General features: G+C 44.7%; 1 long non-coding RNA gene across 1 annotated transcript in view; it reads right to left on the reverse strand.

Annotated features, from left to right (window-relative positions):
• The window catches only part of LOC307226898, an 84,789-nt gene extending 74,786 nt beyond the window's left edge, over window positions 1-10,003 (reverse strand). Inside the window, exons 1-2 of the long non-coding RNA XR_013843670.1 lie at window positions 9,610-10,003; window positions 6,308-6,678 (exon numbers count right to left, since the gene is read on the reverse strand). This is a non-coding gene — a long non-coding RNA (uncharacterized lncRNA). The remainder of the gene's footprint in view (window positions 1-6,307; window positions 6,679-9,609) is intronic.
• Window positions 10,004-22,611: the final 12,608 nt, after the last annotated feature.

The following is a 22,611-nucleotide window of genomic DNA, read 5'->3' on the forward strand; positions in this document are numbered from 1 at the left end:
AGCGTGGCCTTTTGGAGTTAATATAAAAGTAAAAAAAGTGGCTCCTAGCTATTTGAATCAAACCCTTCTGTTACACATGGTATGTTTGTATTTTTGTCTGCAACCTACGCATCAAAAAACTTTCCCAGGCCAACTCACAATAAAAATATAGATTCAGGTAGGTAGCCGCGTTGGTCTGACACAGACAAAATATATGTAAAAAAATAAATAATTTGTCCAGTAGCACCTTAGCTGGTCTCTAAGATGCTACTGGACAACTCTCTCTCTCTCTCTCTCTCTCTCTATATATATATATATATATATATATATATGTTATAATACAACCATACAACACAGTTCTCAAAACATTGTATATTTCCTTGCAGCAAAATTGAACTGCCAGCTGCAAAAAAGGACAACTCATTTAAAACATGCTCTTAAACATTTCAGTCCATTTGGCGGGCAAGCAGTACAAGCTAACAATCTTGTTGAAATTCTATTTGGCCCATGTAGAGAGGCTTCTACCTGTTGTTCCCTGTTTACTGGCAGGCTGACCAAATCCTAAATTTTCACCCTAACCTACTTCTCAGTGTTGTTATGAGGATAAAATATTGCTGTGTATAATTGGGATGCAAATTGGGTGGTTGCTGTTTTTTACTATTCAGATATCTTTCTTTTTTAAATCAAACCATAAACTAGAACCATTGCATCTATCCTCATGCTCTTTAATTCTCAGAGATAATATAATAGCCTTTCATGTTGTTGATGCGTTCCAAAAGGATTGAGGTGTTAGATTAAGAGTGGTCGCATTTACCACACAGGACAGGGGAAAGTGCTGCTCCGTCCACCACACAAATCCCCTTGCTTAATTTTTCGGTTTTATACTTGGTTCTGTGCTTTCTTGCAAATAACACTTGGCTTAATAGCACAATTCTGCCCTGTGAGCACAGGGGACTGTCGAGACAAAAGGGGATTCCCAAGTCACCCCAAATCAGGAAGACACACTTTTTCTTACAGTACTTTAAAGATACAAACAAGAAGGCTTGTATCTGGTTTCCAATTATAGTGTCGTTCCATACATTCTAGGCAGTGATACTTTAAACCAATCTGTACTGTATCAGACATTAGGCTCTGAAGAATTTGTTAAAAGCAGTTTTGTTCCACGCTTTTTTCCTGGGGGGACGCACACCCCTAAACATTTTGTGAATCTAAGTTTGGCCTCTTTGAGGGCAGTACTTCAATATGAGTAGGAAAATGAGAGTACCACTGAACATTTTTTATTTATTTTTAGGAAAAAAGCACTGGCTTGTTTATTAACTTTGTTGTGGTATCATGAGATTCATCATCGCAATCTCCAGCAAATCAGTCCCTGAACAGTAAATTTATTTTATAAAGTACAGGTCATCCCTCTTGGGGACCTTAGAATCAAAAGGCAGGAAATGATCTCTTAAATAAATAAATGTGAACATTTCCCAAGAACTACTTTGAAATAGTTTGGAAGGAAGAAATTACTGAACATTCGCATGGCTAGTAGAGAACAAACCTTTAATCATAGTTAGCCTTTCTTCCAATAACACCCTAGAAAGAAAGTCCGTCAACTAAATTACATACTGTACAATTTCTTAATGATGCTCAACGTATTTTTAAGGGTTCTGCTGCTTTTTAATTCCACCTGTCATTCTGTATGATTTCATTCATGCAGCACACAACTCTATTTTTATGGTATGTGCGACCTGATGCTATGTTTGTTTATTCAGAAGTAAGCTCCACTGAGTTCAATGGTGCTTACTCCCAAGTAAGCATTCTTAGGATTGCAGCCATAGGTTTAGCAGAACAACGAATACCAAAAGGTTGTTTTTTTAAAAGATAGAGACATTTTTGGTTTAAAGCTTGATTTTCCAGGCACTAGTCAATTACAATAAAACAAAGCACATAAAAGAAACACGTCCCCGCAAAAACTCACCATCATTTCTGAATCTATAAACAATAGCTCAAAAATATACTTTGATTTCTAATTTCTTCTTAATGCTTCTAGATCTAATATGTCTTTGTTTCTCAGTAAATCTGCTCAACTGATATATTTTTTTAAAGGAACGCGCAGTCCTCTCTGCAATATTTACCGTTTCCAGGGAGCCTTTGTTTCACATCAAGTTATACACATAAGCTGAAAGAGGCAATTGGGGAGTTCAGCTTTTGTCATAGAAGTACCTTCGTCCAGTCGAGAGAAAACTTAGCCCACATTCTACGGCAGCAGTTACAGGTAGTTTTGTCCCCATTCTTCGTTGCTGGTCTTCCAAGGCATAAAGAAAATTAGGCAAACAGCCCAAGCTGTGGAACTGGATTGAAGAAAAGCTTAGGACCCGAGTATGTCTTGGTCTCCAAAGCACACACACACAAATTCTGATTGTGTTAGGCAGCAATTAGCTGACATATCCTCTCGTTTCTTTGACCCAAGCCATGATGTGAATTCTGCCTCAGCAACTCCTCGCTCGCTGCTGCTTCCGTGAGTAACAGCAACCTAACAGCCTGTCTGAAACAATCTTCAGAAAACATTAACATTCAGAAGGAGTACAGAGAAATAATCAAAAAATCACAGGGCATTCCCCATATCTTTGCAAAATAAACAATCAAAGAAATACATTGCTTTTGTGCTCTATTGATTGCTGTCAGTAATCTGCCTTTCAGATGCCACCTTGCAATCGTGCATTAGCCAATGGAAATATTCATTACAGTCAGTGACTTTGAGACGCACTCATTCATTAAGACTTGTGCGGAAAACTTATACGTTAATACCACAGGCTAATAGAAGATAAATAAACCTGGTGACTAAGATGCCCCGCTGTTCATCAAGGCACATTTTATTCTTTCTCATAAATCTGGTACCTTGCACTCTCTGTTCCTAGGAGGTTTCTTTGGCGGGATTTGATCTGCTTTTTCTCCACAGGAGAGGACCAAACATATTGACAATGTTGCCAACCTGGCATCTATCAGCAAAGAGGAGCCACATCCATGAAGCTTTGATCTGGAGACTTTTAGAGGATCACATGTGCTGTTTCAGACCAGGGTGTGCTGCATGTTCTGCACAAGGCTGGACTCCAACGAAAGATTGCCATGTGCCCATGTGCAAAGTGCTTTTATTCAAAATGCCAGTAAAGTAGCCTCTTTCCAAGACAATTCATCCAATTCTCCCTCCTCCCTGTTTTCCCGTGTTCTTTCCCCAACATTCCATGGCCACTGATCATTTATTCTTCTATTTACGTTACTTAACAGAATGTATACATGCAGCATGATTGCCAATAGAACCTCTTAAGTTCTGCAGAAGGGGCAAGTTTTTCTTCATTAGAAGACTTGTAGGGAAAACCTATAGGTTAATAACTCAGGATTCATGCTAAGCAAGATCCATCGGCTACCCTGAAGACTTCCTGGGACTGGGTTCTCCTTAAGGTAAAGGTAAAGGGACCCCTGACCATTAGGTCCAGTCTTGACCGACTCTGGGGTTGCAGCACTCATCTCGCTTTATTGGCCGAGGGAGTCGGTGTACAGCTTCCGGGTCATGTGGCCAGCATGACTAAGCTGCTTCTGGCAAACCAAAGCAGCGCACGGAAATGCCATTGACCTTCCCGCCGGAGCGGTACCTATTTATCTACTTGCACTTTGACGTGCTTTCGAACTGCTAGGTTGGCAGGAGCAGGGACCTAGCAACAGGAGCTCACCCCGTCATGGGGGATTCGAACCGCTGACCTTCTGATCGGCAAGGCTAGGCTCTGTGGTTTAACCCACAGTGCCACCCGCATCCCTGGGTTCTCCTCAAACCCTCCTAAAATGGGCTTAAAGGAAAGCACCACTTTGTATTCCCTTTAGGTTGCTGTTTAAATATGGGGGAAATAACAAGCATGGAAAAGGAGGCAAGGAGTCAGGGTAGAGAAGAAATGAGGGTGAACTAGCTAAGGTTAGTACAATCTGTCCTGGAGGATCCTATAAAGAAGTTAAACAACTTAAACGTTCTGCTTACTAAGGGGAAGGTTATGTGGACTGAAAAAACGAACAGTACTTAAGATCTGGCTGAAAGTTTCCAACACAAAAGGTGGGTATACTAAATGAGAAGAGATGGGATGTTCTAAGTATCCCACCACAAATCAGTGGTGAATTCTAGGTGCAAATGTGAATGGAAAATCTAGGGTCATACTCTCATTGATCAGGAGTGCCTAGTGCAAAAATACCTGGTGCAGACAGGGTTCCATTTGCAAACCTAGAGTGGCGGATCCTAACCTTAAGAGATGCAAATAGATGTTGATGAATTGAGAGGTGGGTTCTGGTTCGAAAGACACTTTCGTTGCCACTGGGACAAATACAGGTTCAGACAGAGGTGCGTGCTTGATCTCACTTTGTGCCAAAGAAAAAAGGAGCAGAGAAGGATATTTCCATCTATTTAGAGTCCTTGCTTCCCATGGTAATGTGAGCAAGCCTTATTCCTATTAGGGAAGGAAGGCTGTGCATGCCATGACATGCTTCCTCTGCCATGCTTGGAAAAACCCACGTTTTCTACAGTCACCCGTAGAGTGAAGGTCAAAGGGCACAAACACAATGATGACTGCCTTGGTAACAGGTGCACCAACGGAACATTGCTTTTGGGTTAGGATCTACCAGGTAACTTCTTCCTCCCTGCACCCCTTCCCCAGAGTGCTCAATATAAGAAAGTAAAAAAGGGTAAAGGAACCCTGGACGGTTAAATATTTTATTAAGGGTTTTCTTGTTTTACAGTGTAAGTGTAATGCCTTGTATTCCCCCCCCCCCCATGTAACATTTTTACAAATCCATTTCATTTGTTGAGGCATTAGGGGGAGAAGAAAAAAAAAGAAGGAAAAAAAAAGGGGGTGGAGGGAGGGGAGATGGATGGTGGTGGGGTCGGGTAGCAGTGTTTCTATTATGTTTAATGTATGTAGTTTGGTGTCAGCGTGCTTGTGTTGTTCACTTGTGTTCCTTTGGTGGTGAGAGAGGTTGGGGTTGGCCTAGGATGTGATTGTTTGTTTGTGATTGGCTGTGGTGATCTTTGTTTTCGTGTGTGTGTGAGTGGGGTGGGTGGGTGTTTTGGATCAGGTTAGCCATATTGATTTGTATGCTATTGGTGGATTATTGTCATTGTCGTGTTGGGCTGTGTATGTGATAAAGGGGAGCCATACCGGGGTGAAGGTGTCTTCTTCTGTTTGTCCCCGTGTCAGTTTCAGTTTATTAGTTAATTTTTCTAGTAGGGCTGTTTCCCATACTATTTGGTACCATTGGTCCATGCTTATTCCTGACAGGTCTCTCCAGTGTCTGGTTATGGTGTTTCTGGCTGCTGAAAGTAGGTGGGTTATGAGTTCTTTGTGGTATAAATGGGCATTGTTGTCTTGGAAGATGTTTAGTAGGGCCAATTCTGGGGTGAAGTCTAATACTTGCTTAGTTATTTTACATATTTCTTGTATGGCTGTTGTCCAGAATAGTTGGATTTTGGGACACTCCCACCACATGTGAAGGTATGTGCCTGTGGAGGTGCACCCTCTCCAGCATTTTGGTGAGGAGGAACCCTGGACGGTTAAGTCCAGTCAAAGGTGATTATAGGGTTATGGCGCTTATCTCGCTTTCAGGCCGAGGGAGCCGGTGTTTGTCCACAGACAGCTTTCCGGGTCATGTGGCCAGCAGGACTAAACCGCTTCCGGCGCAACGGAACACCGTGATGGAAACCAGAGTGCACAGAAACACTGTTTACCTTCCCGTCACAGCGGTACCTATTTATCTACTTGCACTGGTGTGTTTTCGAACTGCTAGGTTGGCGGGAGCTGGGACAGAGCAACAGGAGCTCACCCCGTTGCGTGGATTCAAACCACTGACCTTCCGATCAGCAAGCCCAAGAAGCTCAGTGGTTTAGACCACAGCTCCACTCGTGTCCCGAATAAACAAGCACACAATCACTGATAGGTCCACCTGCCATTGTGAGTTTCAAAGCAATGAAGGTGATGCCTCCCCAGCTGTTGCCATTGGCTGTGGGTTTCTTGTGATGTCACAAAAGCACTTGGCAACTGAGTGGATATACAGGCAGGCCAAGGGGAAAGCCCTTTTCTATTTCCAGCAGGACACACTTGGCAATGGATGTGACATTCAGCACTGCCCCGGTTTCTTCCACTTGGAGGAGGCAAACTGGTGAATGGAAGGAGGCAATCCTCTGGCAGTGGGATGCTTGGGAGCGATAATAAGGCAAGTTTGTTTGCTTGAAGGCTGCTGGTATCTGTGGTTGGAAGGTGGCGGACGTCTCATGATGGACCTAACAGTAACTTCTGGCACAATGGGACACCATGACAGAAGCCAGAGTGCACAGAAATGCCATTTACCTTCCCGCCACAGTGGCACCTATTTATCTACTTGCACTGGAATGCTTTCGAACTGTTAGGTTGGCAGGAGCTGGGACAGAGCAACAGGAGCTCACCCCGTCGCAGGGATTTGAACCGCCGACCTTCTGATCGTCAAGCCCAAGAGGCTCAGTGGTTTAGATTGAAACTCAAAGACTTGAAGGGCTGACACATGGAAGACATCTTGTGTTGGTTGCATGGAAGATAGAGCATGTTTGTTTTCTCCTGCTCTGGAAGATAGGACCTAAACCAGAGGCCTCAAGTGCCAAGAAAGGAGATTCTGACTAAATATCAGGAAGATGGTAAGGCTGTTCAACTGTCAGGCTGCTGCTGGCCAGTTGCCCAGGAACGTACAAAGACAAGGAAATGTTTCTTATCGTCCACTTTTTATTCAGCGTTTACAGAGAGAGGCTATAGAACCCAGCCTCTTGGGTAATGGCGTCAGGATAACGCCTGAGTGAATCTCCACCCCCACCATCTCTCACACTTCCTCATTTGTGCTGCTACGTGCCCTCTGACTTTGAGCTCTCTGCTCTCCTACTTTTAAGGCTTACTGGGTTCTGGGAGATGGATGGTCTGGAATGCTTGCTAAAGACACTGTGTCCCTCAGCTGTTGCCTCCTGGTGCTTCCTCCTCCTCTCCCATCATTTCCTAACTTTCCCCCTCATGTGCCTGTGAGCTGTGACCTCCCTCAAACCCCTGTTGTAAATCTAAACGGTCTTCCTCTTCCTCCTCGCTGGAAGGGTCAAGCTGGGGAGGCTGATGTGGCGTTTGCCCATTCGTTTAGAAAATGCCTGTACAGGGGAAAGAGAAAGGGTTAAAATGTCAACCAATAGAAAGCCGGAGGCGGAGCCTCCCTGTTTATAAAAGGGCTTAGCCTGAGGTTTGAGTTAGTTAGTTAGTTAGTTTTAGTGGGTTGGTTGGTTGGTTGGTTGGTTGGTTGGTTGGGAGGGAAAGGCAGTTGGAAAAGCAGTTGGCAGGCAGTTGGTAATAGAGACAGTTAGTGCAGTTGGTTCTTGTGTGAGGGGAGGTAGAAGAGATAGAGACAGGATAAAATAAGACTAGGAAGGTAAAGAGTAACAATGTTTGGAATGCAGTTAAAGTTTGTGTCTGAAATAAACTACACTCTTCTTTGTTAACATGAGAACCTGACTGAGACTTAAGTGATTTACCGAGGACTTCCGGGACGGCGCCATCGCCGAATGGCGGACTCCCTCCGAGCTCCAGAGGGAGTCGGCTGGGTAGGGGTCGGGTCCTGCCGTGCCGGCGACGCGGGGACCCTCAAAAACCATGGGTGGAGATGCCCATGGACTTGGTGACTCGGCGGGCACCGTTTGCGCCCCCCCGACCCGCGAAGGAGCCTTTTTAAAGGCTGCGGAGCGGGTGACGGGGGGTGTGGTGCTGTGAGTCCAATGCTTCCCCTGCCCAGCGAAGCCGCATGCCATTCGGCGGAGAGCAACGACTTCTTCTTTGAAAATTTCGGATTTGGACTAAAAGGAACAACCCGTGAGTAAATTGATTGGACTTAAAAGGGAAATTTGATCTTTGAATTTGGAGCGAGCAGGGCGAGTGCAAAAAGGAAGTCCGCCCCCCCCCTGTTGTAGATGGCTCAACGCAAGGATTTGACAACTAAGATCGAGAGATGAACTTGTTTACCTGAAAAAAAAATTTAACTTCACGAAGGGAAATTACAATAATTGTACTGGAGGAGAAGACTGATTTGTGGGAACTAAAATGCAACCCCCCCGGGAACCGGGAACGATCTGCTATGAGAGACTGGTGAAGAGACACAGAAACTTTGACAGCTGTCAAAGTAGCTGTCAAAGCAGGAAAATAAAAGAGAACTTTGTTACGATGGCTTTGCTGGTTAGATTTGTTACAATTTGGACATAAATTATTGGAAATAAAGGCAACAAGTTATTTGACTTTTGGGTCTGATTTCGAAAGAAATTAAGTTACCATATTCCCTCTAGAGGGAGGCTGGGACATTGCAACAGTAGCAGCAAGTGGAAAAATACTATGAATTTGAGCAGGATCTGTTATCTCTTGGGAAAGCTGCAAAAACGAAGCATTATTTTGTCTACAGAGGTTTCTATACTAAAGGAGACAATGGATTTATCTATTGAAGAAAGGAAGGGACTTGACGCAAGTTATGTTCCTGAATAACAAAAGCCTCTGTGGAGAACAAGAAGTTTCTGAATTAGAAGGTTTCTGCAGCAGAACAGGAAAAAGCAACCTGAGGAATAAGAGCTGGACCAAATTTGAAGCCGGAGTAATTGGAACATCCAGACTTTAAAAGGACCAAGAAATAGAATTTAAGTTAGACTCTTAAACATAGAGGTCTGGATGGAAGAACAATGACTTTTTCTGAGAGTTTTTTCGAGATTGGACTTTCTGAAATTAAAAGCTATCAAAAGACGGCAAAGTGGAGTTGAGATATAGACGTGGATACACCAGGCTGGCAGTAGACAATGGATGAACTTTGGGGATTGGAACCAGGGAATGGGGGGGGGAGAGATTTGGAATCCAAAGGCTGTAAAATTATATATTATTTCTTTCTTTTCTTTTTTCATGTTTGTTGTTTGAAAATAGGGGAATTCGTGGAAGGGAAATGGGGTCGATCTTAAGGAATTATATAAAATATAAGGAGAAATGGTTCATTAAGATAAATAAGATAAATTAATCTGGAATAAATGGGTTATTTAAAATTACAAATAAGGTTTTAAAATTTGGGGTAAGAATCTGTGGAATCAATTTAAGGGAAATGGAATATAAGAGGGGGAGGGGGGGGGAAGTCCGGGAAAGATGCCACTGAAACCAAGTGTAAATCATATTTGTTTTTTCTGTTTTTTCTTGCTATCTTTCCTTTTTATTCTGGAAAATTTTTAATAAATATTATTAAAAAAAAAAAAAGAGAGAGACTTAAGTGATTTACCTGGGAGGACCTGGTTGGGGGCAGCGGATTAGTGGTGTACGGGTCAATAGTCCATTAGACGACCGGGGGCTCCGTACAAACGCCACAGCGGTCTCCACCATTCCTCCTCTGCCCAGTCCCTAACATCAACAGTGGAATGGACTCTCTCGGAAAGCAGTGGCCTCTCCTTCATTGGAGGGTTTTAAGCAGAGGTTGAATGGCCATCCTTCATGGATGATTTAGCTGAGATTCTGGCATTGCAGGGGCTTGGACCACAGGACCCTCGGGGTACCTTCCAACTGTATAATTGTATGATTTCTCTTTACAGATTACTTTCCCTGCCATGTTCCTGCCCTTCCTGGAGCCCCATCACCTTCCTCTTCCTAAGTAGGCAAGGAGGCAGGACTTTCTACGGGAACCTGCCTAGAGCACGTAGAGGACTTTGCCGCACCACACCACATGCAGCAGTGCAGGCCTTTGCCCCCAATGTCAAAGTGTGATGGCCTGGGACTCGGGCTCGGACTCGGAACCAGAGGAGTCTCGGTCTGCACCGGATCCTTTGTCTCAGGCGGCATCAGGACCAAGTCTGGGGCCTGATTCTGAAGAGCCCCAGTCTGCACAGGTTCCCCTGCAACAAGCAACAGCTGAGCCGAGTCAGGGGCCTTAGCTTGCCCTGGCTCCAGATGCGGGGATTACCTCGTTGCCTTCAGCTGGGCAATCACAGCTGCTCCACTACCAGTTGGGTCAGGAGAGGCTGAGGCGGCCTCTGGGTCTAGTAACCCACCGACATCTCCCGAGCTGCAGAGACTAAGGTCTGAGAGAAGGAGAGACCTGAGTACTCGCAGGAGGAGTGCTTGCCTTCGGGCGAGACAGGGAGGTGAGTCACTGGGGGATCGGGACCGGCCATTACCCTGACAAAGATAAAAGGCTGTTGGACCATGCCCCAGGTGGCGGGAGCAACATTGCTGTTTGCTAGAACCTGCCTGAGACCCTGCGCCCGACCTAGCCTTGTTTCCTGCCTTGGCCCTGTCGGACTGACTCCTCGCAGAATCCTTGGATTCGGGACCGGACCTGGACCGCGTTGCTCAGGTTAACCCCCGGGCCCAGCACACAAAGGTTGTAGATCTGGTACTGAAATGGATTGCCAGGTAGCTCTCAAAGAAGCATGCAATGCCTACTCAGTACTATGGACTGTCTGGAATAGATTTGTATATGCCCTCACTGCACTGAATCCATATAGAATGCGTGAATGGGAAACAAATAGATATGGGACTGGAAATGATCAAAATAGGTTACCTGTACAGGCATGCAGGCAGAGAACATTTAGAGTTCACTGGAGTGCTGCATTTTAAAAAATATTATTTTAGAGATTGTGGCTGCATATTACAATGCCCTTACCAATTAATTTGCATTGGGCTTGTTTGGCAACGTTTGTTTATTCTGTAATGGTAGCAAAGTAGGGAGAACCAGGCAATGCCCTTTTAATAATTCATAATTTTTTGTCAAAACAAACATTTCAAACTGTCACAACCCCCTTTTCATTTCCTCCTTCGTTCCTCACTTTCACCGTAGCCTATAAAGGATGTGTTAAAGAAGATGACAAGATTGCAAAACAGGTGACATCTGCTGTGGGCGGGTGGATGGGGAGGAAGGATCAAGGATTATAGAGGATGAACATCACAAAATCCTCCTCCCCCTCCAACCCCTAGTTACTTATGCAAATTTCTTAAGATAATTTTGACAGCAACTTATTCGTGCAGGTTGTGGTAGTCATTCGTGCAGATTGAGTCCATCCATCGCCATCCTGGTGCTCTCCAGAGACTTTCGACCATAGGTAGGCAAACTAAGGCCTGTGGGCCAGATCAGGCCCAATTCCCTTCTGGATCTGGCCCATGAATGGTCCGGGAATCACCGCATGGATCGCCAGTGCACACATTCTTTCTCTCTCCATCCCTCTCCCTCACACAGCGGCGGCGCCACCTCCCTCCCTCCCTCCTGGCTTCTCCCTGCCCTGCCTAGAGGAGGAAGGGGCTGGTCTTTGTTGATGCCAGCAGCAGCAGCAGCGCTTGAGCGGCCACCATTTTAAGCAGCCCCTCTCTGGAACCCTTTCGCTCGCCGCTCATTGTCCCTCCACCACCACCATCACCAGCCCCTGCTGCTCGCAAGGCACAGGTAAGCATCCACCAGGGCTCATGGTGCTCTCGCACCATCCCCCCCCCCAATATAAACTGGCCCCCCACAAGGTCTGAGGGACAGTGGACCGGCCCTCTGCTGAAAAAGTTCACTGACCCCTGATTTGGACTAAAGGTCCACAATGGGAATTGAAGGCTGCGCTAGGCAAGCCATAACAACCCAGTCCAGAAAGAAAAGGAATTCCATGATGCGCAATGCATATATCCGGAGGACCAGGCTACCTCGAGGAGCCCGTGTACATTGACTGGTAGCAGCTGTCAAGGGTTTCAGACAGGGATCAGTCCTAGCAATTTCTGGAGACACCAGGATTAAATTTACAGATGCGGTTTTAGAGTAGCACAAGTTTGAAAGCCTGCCAGCGCAAGTAGATAAATAGGTACAGCTGTGGTGGGAAGGTAAACAGTGTTTCCATGTGCTCTGGTTTCTGTCATGGTGTCCCATTGCACCAGAAGTGGTTTAGTCATGCTGGCCACATCACCCGAAAAGCTGTCTGTGAACAAAAGCCAGCTCCCTCAGAGTGAGATGAGTGCAGCAACCCCATAGTTGCCTTTGACTGGACTTAACTGTTCCGGGGTCCTTTACCCTTTTACTGGGTGCCACCTGACAGGGGATGCAAAAACAACGTTGTAGAGGTGGGGACACCAAATTTGAGAGCCGAAAGTCTGCCACAGGGACCTGGAACTACCTGAACGCTCCAGCACTTAGCTTTGGCCCTTCTGAATGTTTGCCAAACTGAGTTTCAGGTGTTAACGGGTTTTTGACAGGCAAGTCCTGTGTGCATTTAAATCCCTGCTTCTAATGAAACATCCAGTGTGGGCACCCAGATGCCACTTCAAATTTCACCCTGCTAAAAATCTGGCACACAAACCAACTGCAAGTTTCCACTTGATAGAAGCTGAAAGGAGGCAGGTCTCTCTCCTTCGCCTCAGAACATTAATATTTACAGTGAGTTCATGAGGAATGAAGTGAGGCTCAGAGTCAACTGACTGACACTCACCAAATGCTAAAAACAAGGCAACCCACAGATGCCTTTTAATTTTCAAGGATCTGTTCAGGTTAACCTCAGATGTCTGCCTCGCCCTTTTCTTCCTGTTGTAATTGAAACAGTCAAAGAAAAAGGAAAAAACCCACACAGTGCTTTCATAACATAAACTGCTGAAAGAATTGTTTGAGATATTATAGGAGATTTAAGAAACTTCTCGGCTTGTTGTTTGTTTAATCACTAATTGATAAAAATCTGCAAAGTGAGAGTTTCCAAACAGGAAAACAATTAGCAGAGTTAATCAACAGAGATAAATGAATAAATAAAAATTGGTTAAATTCATACACGTTTTGAATTTTAAAGAAGCAAAATCCCATGCTATTTATCAGGGCGGTGTTGAGCGGGCAGTAGAATCGAAGGGAATAATGGCAACTGGATTGCACCCAGGGAAGAATGAGCAGAACTCCAATTGTACAATGAGGCTTCCCAGATTTCTTTCTCTACTATAGGTCCCTGCAACTCATTTCCCCAAAGTCACGCAGTGCTCAGGATGATGTGACGCTGTGCATGGAGATTGTAGCGGAATGGAGAATTTCAGCCTTACCCGTGAGTGGAAGCTCCTTTCCACTTGTGCAAAACGCCTTTGGATCCAGGTCATTGTAATTTAAATAACACAATCAAGCCAGCAAAGAAAATTGAAGTGTGAGTCTTACCACATTTTCTCAGCACTAATTTCCTCTAAGTTTAATGTGTGGAGGTTGTGTGGCCCCAGGTGTTGTTGTTGTAGTTGTTTAGTTGTTCAGTCGTGTCCGACTCTTCGTGACCCCATGGACCAGAGCACGCCAGGCACTCCTGTCTTCCACTGCCTCCCGCAGTGTCATCCGCTTCTCCTTGTGCCCTCAATATTTCCCAACAATCTTTTTCAGGAAGTCTTCTATTCTCATGAGGTGGCCAAAGTACTGGAGCCTCAGCTTCACGATCTGTCCTTCCAGTGAGCACTCAGGAGTGATTTGCTTCAGAATGGAGAGGTTTGATCTTCTTGCAGTCCATGGGACTCTCAAGAGTCTCCTCCAGCACCATAATTCAAAAGCATCAATTCTTCCCCTTCATGGATCACTGCCTTGCCGTGGCAAAGGGGCTTGAATAACTCAGAGAAGCTATGAGCTGTGCCATGCAGGGCACCCAAGATGGACAGGTCATAGTGGAGATCCACCTGGAGCAGGAACTGGCAAGCCACTCCAGTATCCCTGCCAAGAAAACTCCATGGACAAAGACAACAGGCCCCAGGTGAGGGCTGCTTAAATGGCTTTGTCGGCTCTGCCCTTGCACAGCCCGTGTCCAAGCCAGCATCCCCATTTGCCAAAGTGGGATGCAGGCCAGGACCCAGCTCCTGATAGGCAGTGCAGGATTAAGGAAGGGGAACTAGGCCATGATCCTTCATTGGGGCCCCAGGGAGCCTCTGCTGTCCTGCAACACCACCACACTAAAAGGGGTGAGCCAACTTGTGTGACATAATCCCTTGAATATTTAGATTTATTTATTTATTTATTTACTTACTTACTTACTTACTTACTTACTTACATTTATATCACGCCTTTCTTTCTTCTGTTGTGGAATGCAAGGTGGGCCACAGTAGTTTGCACATGAAAACACTGCTCACCTTCCTGCTGCAGCGGTACCTATTTTTCTACTCGCGTTGGTGTGCTTTCGAACTGCTAGGTTGGCAGGAGCTGGGACAGAGCTATGGAAGCTCACCCTGTCATGGGGATTCGAACCACCCACCTTCCGATTGGCAAACCCAAGAGGCTCTGTGGTTTAGACCACAGTGCCACCCGTCCAGGGGTCCTTTACCTTTACCTTTCAGTAGTTTGTATCCTGGGATGCGGATGGCGCTGTGGTCTAAACCACAGAGCCTAGGGCTTGCCGATCAGAAGGTCAGCGGTTCGAATCCCCGCAAAGGTGTGAGCTCCCGTTGCTCTGTCCCAGCTCCTGCCCACCTAGCAGTTCGAAAGCACATCAAGTGCAAGTAGAAAAATAGGTACCACTCCGGCAGGAAGGTAAACAGCGTTTCCATGCGCTGCTCTGGTTCACCAGAAGCAGCTTAGTCATGCTGGCCACATGCCCCAGAAGCTGTCTGCAGACAAACGCCGGCTCCCTCGGCCTATAGAGCGAGATGAGTGCGCAACCCCAGAGTCGTCCACGACTGGACTTAATGGTCAGGGGTACCTTTACCTTAGTTTGTATCCAGGCATGACTAGACCTGTAGAGCTTCAGCATTTATTAAATAAATATTTTTTAAGAAAAATCCAAGGGGGCACAGGTTCACCATCCCTGCTTTTTTAAACAGCAACACTGTACCATACTGAAAAAGCAGGAATATGAAACTTCTCAGCTGATTTCATATGACCATTCAAATAAAGTGAGCTCTCGAGATCTTTGTGACTCAGCCTTTGAGATTCAAAATAAACCATCCATCATTAACACAACTGCACCTAAATATTTATAGCTGTCATCACACCGAACCTCCGGCATGAAACAGTTTGTTTCATAAACATTTCTATTTTGAGCCATTTGACTGGCCTTCTTTGGCTCCATCAGTTTCAGAGAATTCAAGTTCTACCTTCCTTGACATCTATCTCTGCCATGCCCCAGAGATGGCACAACAAGATCAAGAAATAATAAAGCATGTTTCTTTTCTTCGATTTGCAGAAAGCAAGAGCTGAGAAACAGCTCGAATGCTTTATCTCCTGTGTTGCCAACAGCAACAGTTCTTTTACTGGATCCAAACGCTTTGGCCAAAACAATGAGTGCAGGATAGCAGATGTTTATTACAGCTGAATTACAGACAAAATAAGCAATGCTTACACCCCTTTTGTCAATGGGAACCCCTCAGAACAGCAATGGGCAGACTCCTATAGATGCACTTTCAGTCTACATCAGATTTGTTGAGCAGAGTTTCTGGAACATGAAAGTTTCCACTATGCTATAGCCCCCTGCCATGGTAATTGCTTTAGGGTTGCCATATGTCCGGGAAAACTCGGACATGTCCTCTTTTTTAATAATAATAATAATAATAATAATAATAATAATAATAATAATAATATTCTATTTATACTCCACCCTTCCCGGTTCAGAAAACTGGGCTCAGGGCAGCTAACAACAAATCCAAAAATTGATGCAACAAAAAACAGCATAAAATACAGTATAAAACATGAATAATAAGTTCAGAATTCAAAAGTCAATTTAGGGGGGAAATCCATCCAATAAACATTAGATGATCACCAGGGCCAGCTGGCTAAATTAGTCCTATTTGGGCCAGCGAGGAGACCAGGGGAGAATTCGCTGTGGGATCCCAGAGCGGGTAATCTTCATAAAAAAGGGAGGGGGAGGGAAGGAAGGGGAATAAAAGATGAAGCTAAGTTCAAATTGAAAGCCAGGCTCTGTCTTACAGGCCCTGCGGAAGGAAGTTAAATCCTGCAGGGCCCTGGTCTCATGGGACAGAGCATTCCACCAGATCGGAGCCGTCACTGAGAAGGCCCTGGCCCTGGTGGAGGATAATCTGACTTCCTTAGGGCCCGGGACCTCTAAACTATGATTATTCATGGACCTTAAGGTCCTTTGCAGGGCATACCAGGAGAAGCAGTCCCATACGAGGCCAGCATACCCATCCCAGCGGATATTTACATTTTAAAGGATATGTCCGGGTTTGGGGGGAGGGGCTCAGGCTCGGGCTGCTCTGCACATCACAGCCACTGCCAACCCAAGTCAGGGAAAGAGGCATGCGGGCACAGAGGCAGCAGCCCTGTGCACCCGCACCCACATGCCTCTTCCCCCCAGGCTTGGGCTGGCAACAGCTCAGGCTGTCTCCTTCTTTGCTCTTTGAGATATGGCACCCCGAAATTGCTTCCGCCTGCTGAAATGCCCATCCAGTTTTGAACAACCAGTGATCTTGGTTCACCCCTATTTCAAATACAATCATACCTTGGCTCTCGAAAAGAATGCATTCCGGGAGTCAAACGGACTGTTTGAAAACCAAAGCCAGACATTCAGCTTCCCAAAATTGTTCAAAAACCGGAACACTCATTTCCAGGTTTTGATTGTTTGGGAGCCGATTTGTTCGAGAGCCATGGTGTTTGAGATCCAAGGTATGACTCTAGTTAATAATAATAATAATAATAATAATAATAATAATAATAATAATAAATTTATTATTATTATTATTATTATTTATTTATACCCTGCCCATCTGGCTGGGTTTCCCCAGCCACTCTGGGCGGCTTCCAACAAAACACTAAAATACATTAACCTATTAAACATTAAAAGCTTCCCTAAACAGGGCTGCCTTTAGATGTCTTCTAAAAGTTTGGTAGTTGACATCTGGTGGGAGGGCGTTCCACAGGGCGGGTGCCACTACCAAGAAGGCCCTCTGCCTGGTTCCCTGTAACTTGACCCGCAAATCTCATGGCAAAATATTAAAATGAACCTAAAGGTTGACTCTGGATCAAGAAAGTATAACTGACCCTGAAATGGTTGAGTTGCACCCCTTTCAAAAGAACTCATCCAGGAGAGGTTCCAATTGGGCATAACATGATTTCTTCCGTTAGCTTGACAAAAGCTCTCATTATTTCAAGGACTTTCGCTTCACGGCCCAGCAAAAGAACCAGTCCCTGTGAGGGCCAATTCATGATCCAGTGCTTTAAATTGGATCAATAGTTCAGACAATTGCAGGCGTAACCCAAAGTCGGTTGTAGCAGTAGAGAATGGCCTTCTAATCTGTTGTCTGCGTCAAGCAGAAGTCCTCACAATAAAATCTTGATGTTCTTTATCTCAACAGTCAAGTTTGGTACAGAACCAGTATGAATCCTGGCATGAGAAATATAATGCAACTTGTGGGCTTGGAGAGGAAATATCGCATGCTGGAGTTGTGAAGATAATGTGTGATCATTATTAGTAATGCCATTTTACAGGAAAATGTCAAAGAGTAAAATTTAGAAGCATATGCCTTCTATCATTAGGCAACATGGATACAATTTGATCCAAAGGCTTATGCTGTTATGTATGTGCCTATTTCGTATCTGATTACATTAGCAATATTTGTGTACTGTTGTACCTTGGAAGCTGAACGCCTTGCCAGTTGAACGTTTTGGCTCCCGAACGCTGCAAACCCGGAAGTGAGTGTTCTGGTTTGCAAACGTTCTTTGGAACCCAAACGTCTGGCGCGGCTGCCGTGGCTTCCGATTGGCTGCAGGAGCTTCCTGCAGCCAATCAGAAGCCGCACCTTGATTTCTGAACGTTTTGGAAGTCGGACTTCCAGAACAGATTCTGTTTGACTTCCGAGGTACGACTGTACAGTGAATGGGTGATCATCTTTGGGGCCAAAAGCACCCCAGCTGCAAAGATTCCTTGTGTGTTGCCTGTATCTTCAACATCCATTTGCTCCCCCTGATCCTACTGAAAAAGTACACCATGGTGCCTTTCCAAACTGTTGCTCCTAACTTTCTCCCAGACAGCCACTTGAGCAATTCGCTTTTCTAACGTTGGAGTAGGCCTGCTGGAACAATTCACTTTGGTATGAGAAGAGACAGATACAAACAATCGCTTCAGACTTTGTTATCTATGGCTAAAGGTTTCCCATTTCTTTCTGCCCAACATAAGCAACCGTAATCCTGTTAAGGCAGAGAGCGCTGCGCAGACGTCAAACTTCATTGCATTACTCACCTTGATGCATTGGTTACTTTATGTGAAACTGAATTTTTTGATGTTACAAATGATGCGTTTTTACATTCAAATTCAGGATAGACGGAGAAGGCCACTTTTAGCAGGGTCTCTTTCTCTGGCCTAGGAAGAAATTCAGAAAACAATATCCTGGCTGCTTGAATACTTAGGCACTGCTTCTATTGATGTCTGGGTTTTATAATGCAAAAAATAAAATCTCTTCAACATGATGGATGGAGATATCTCTGCCTTCATTGAAATGCAGCAATACTTGGATGCCTTTGCTTAAATGTACATTGTAAAAAATGCAAAAATCAAATTTCTAGCAACTGCTGAATTTCCCAGTCGCATAGCACGGCCGATTCTTTCTCTCTGAGCACATCATGTATCCTCAGTAAAGAAAATGCCTTGTGCATGCAGTCATAATATGTGGCATATTGTTGTGATTTAAGCAAATATCGCCTTGAAAATTTTGCTACCGCTGCCTCAGAAACCCCTCCTATGCCAGTCCCACTGAAATGAGTAGGATGAGAGATGCCTTGAGCTGAATGGCAATGAGAAAAATGGAAGGGCCTTTTATCAATACAAAAATACTGGTATGCAATAGACTATAAGGACTAAACTGTTCAACAGTGGAACAGTCTCCTTCGGGAGGTTGCAGACTCTCCTTCATTGGATGTTTTTAAGTGGAGGTTGGATGGCCAACAGTCTTGGATGCTTTGGCTGAGATTCCTCCATCGCACAAGTTTGGGTAAGATGATTTTTGGGGTCACTTCCAAGTCTACAATTATATGAGAAAAGAAAGGCATTTGTAACCTTCCCACAATAGCTAGGCATTGTGATGTGGGCACTTCTTCACTATGTTTCACCGCTTCTTTTTGTTTATAGCGAGCCTATTAGGGTCTTACACGCTGCCTCCTCAGCTAGAAACCCAATGTCTCATTCATTGTGCTGCTACATCAGGGCTCCCGCCCACTGAATGCCCTTGGCTTCCTATTCTTCTTGGCAACCATGGCAGTATGGGCAACCTCCACTCCGTTCTCTCACTCTTCGCTTGCGTATTCTCTGCCAGAAAAACCACCCTCTTTTTGTGGGAAGGAATAACAAGAAAAAACAACCATACTAAGGAATCTGTCAACATAGTATTTTAACATTGACACCACGTTCTTTTATAGAAAGCTTTCTTCTGCTAATCAGAAGCTGGAAGCAGCAATGACCCAGCTAGGGGCAAGAAGTCCTCGACAAAGGTGGAAGGGCTGCTTCTGCCCGTCCAAAGTGGGCAGGGAGACAAGGTGTTTCGCAAATCAGCTGGCTGTTAGGATTGGCTGCCATGGAATGTCTACAAGCCCCCTCAGGGAAGCTTTGGGGGAAGGATTTTTAGGAATCTGAGAAACTAGCTGGCATTCTTTTTACCAGGCAAACTTTTATCAGGCAGGTAGGTAGAAGCGTTGGCCTGCCCTAGTCGAAACAACAACAACAACAACAACAAATCTTTCCAGTAGCACCTTAGAGACCAACTAGGTTTGTTATTGGTATGCGCTTTTGTGTGCATGCACACTTCTTCAGATACCAGTAACTCCAGTTGAGAGTGGTAAATGGTTTGTTTTTCCTTGTGGAACTCTTGCCAAGCTAGATGATTCCTAATACAGTGGTACCTCAGGTTACATACGCTTCAGGTTACATACACTTCAGGTTACAGATTCCACTAACCCAGAAATAGTGTTTCAGGTTAAGAACTATGCTTCAGGATGAGAACAGAAATCGTGCTCTGGCGGCGTGGTGGCAGCAAGAGGCCCCATTAGCTAAAGTGGTGCTTCAGGTTAAGAACAGTTTCAGGTTAAATACGGACCTCTGGAACAAATTAAGTACTTAACCTGAGGTACCACCGTAGAGTTGTCCAGTACAGAGAGTTCCTCCTTTATTAGCTTCTCTTTAGAGTACAGAACACCGATCAGATGTTTGAGCAGCTTCTTGGAGAAAGTGTGGCATAGTTTCCTTGCATATTCAGTTGGATAATTGGATTGTAGAGGGTTCTTAATTCTCAGACCCTTAGGTATAATGTCCAGGTTCTTGCGTTTAGTCAGAAAGAAGATGTCAGTCTGTACCTGTGCAAGTTTCTTGGTGAGGTTGATGGACTTCCATTTCATGCGGCTCAGTGTGGTGCCTTCCATAGTTCTAGTTACAGGTAGGTAGCCGTGTTGGTCTGCTGTAGTCGAAACCAAACCAAAACAGAACAAAAAAATTCCTTCCAGTAGCACCTTAGAGACCAACTAAGTTTGTTATTGATATGAGCTTTTGTGTGCTTGCGCACGTCTTCAGATACCAATCTGAAGAAGTATGAATCTGAAGCAGTGTGCATGCACACGAAAGCTCATACCAATAACAAACTTAGTTGGTCTCCAAGGTGCTATTGGAAGGATTTTTTTATTATTATTATCAGGCAAACTTTCCAAGGCAGGACAGTCTCAGCAACTTCAGCAAGGCCTGCAGAAGCCACCTCTTTCTTCCACACCATACCGCAAAACACTCTTTGGACCCATTCAAACCATACATTTCATTGCTTTTGCAAGCTAACTTCTAATATTAGTCCCCTTCCAGGTCATGATTTGAAGGCAAAAGATACCATGATCTTGATGGGTAGGGTTGGGAGAGACCCCTCTTTGAAATCCTTGAGAGCCATTGCCAGTCAGCATAGTCTTCCTCTTCTTTTGCGATCACTTGTAGCAGAGTAAGATTGTCTTCCATAAACACGGTTTTTACAGTGAGTCTGTAAGTGACTGTGGAGGCCAATTCTGGATCCACATATCCTTCCACATCGGGGACATAGGTTTCCGGGTGGGAGTTGATCATGGTGAGGGTTTGCCAAGCGTGCCTTCCTCTAGCACGTTTCTTGTCCTGAGTTTGAGCATCTTCGAAACCCATGACACCTTTGGTCAAGGCTTTTTCCAATTGGAGCGCTCGCAGACCTGTGTTTCCCAATTGTCGGTGTTTATACTACATTTTTTAAAGATTTGCCTTGAAAGAGTCTTTAAACCTCTTTTGTTGACCACCAGCATTACGCTTTCCATTTTTAAGTTTGGAACAGAGTAGTTGCTTTGGAAGATGATAAACAGGCATTCACACAACATGACCAGTCCAACGAATTTGATGTTGAAGAATCATTGCTTTGACACTGGTGATCTTTGCTTCTTCCAGTACCCTTTCATTATGGTACGATTTGGATCTTAATCCAGTTTCTATATATTGGGAATAATATATCTAACTATAGCAGCAAAAACTATTACCGGTAGTCATGTTCGCCCGAGTTCAGCAATTCAGCATCAGACCAAAATACTGTATATCTGCTATAGTTTGGCACTTAGTAAATGCTTCCTAAAAGGGAAAGGAAACACTGTACAGATGAGTGCAAAAGTTTTTATTTGAGAGAGAAAATTATTGAATAATGGAATATAGCAAGTAAAATGGCTTCATATCAGGAACAAATTATCATTATTTTCCTAGTAGCACTAGACTCCTTCAGAAATATGAGGTCAGTAAAATTTTAACTCTAATACTGATTAGATTAATACTTTGTTGGGAAATCACTGTTTTTATATTTGTGTATCAGCTATGGAAACCTTACTGATATGTTTCACATCAGGAATAATTAACAGTGACAAGCTAAAAGTAAACCTTCTTAGAAACTTAGTGCGAAACATCTGGCATTTTGAAGGGCAGCCCCTGCTCCTGGAGATGTTGGGATCACGGCTTGTGTTTGTATCCATGTCCCTATACAGTGGTACCTCAGGTTAAGTACTTACTTATACTTACCTGGCAGGGGAGACACCTTGATCAAGTACTTAATTCATTCCTGAAGTCCATACTTAACCGGAAACTGTTCTTAACCTGAAGCACCACTTTAGCTAATGGGGCCTCCTGCTGCTGCCGTGCCACCGGAGCCTGATTTCTGTTCTCATCCTGAAGCAAAGTTCTTAACCTGAAGCACTATTTCTGGGTTAGCGGAGTCTGTAACCTGAAGCATATGTAACCTGAAGCATATGTAAGCATATGTAACCTGAGGTACTACTGTATCTGGTTTTACTGATAATATGTTCCAACAAATGCTTAAATTCAGCTAAAGTAAGAGTACAATACTATGCATGTCTGCTCTGAAGTATGTGCCATTGATTCCAATAGGAATTACTCTCAAGGAAGTGTCCTTAGGGACATGGGTTGCACTGTGGGTTAAACAACAGAGCCTAGGACTTGCCGATCAGAAGGTCGGCGGTTCGAATCCCCCCAACGGGGTGAGCTCCCGTTGCTCGGTCCCTGCTCCTGCCAACCTAGCAGTTCAAAAGCATGTCAAGTGCAAGTAGATAAATAGGTACCGCTCCAGCGGGAAGGTAAACGGTGTTTCCATGCGCTGCTCTGGTTTGCCAGAAGCTGCTTAGTCATGCTGGCTGTAC

This window comes from Podarcis cretensis (assembly GCF_951804945.1).
Source record: "Podarcis cretensis genome assembly, chromosome: 11".
NCBI classification, from domain to species: Eukaryota; Metazoa; Chordata; class Lepidosauria; order Squamata; family Lacertidae; genus Podarcis; species Podarcis cretensis.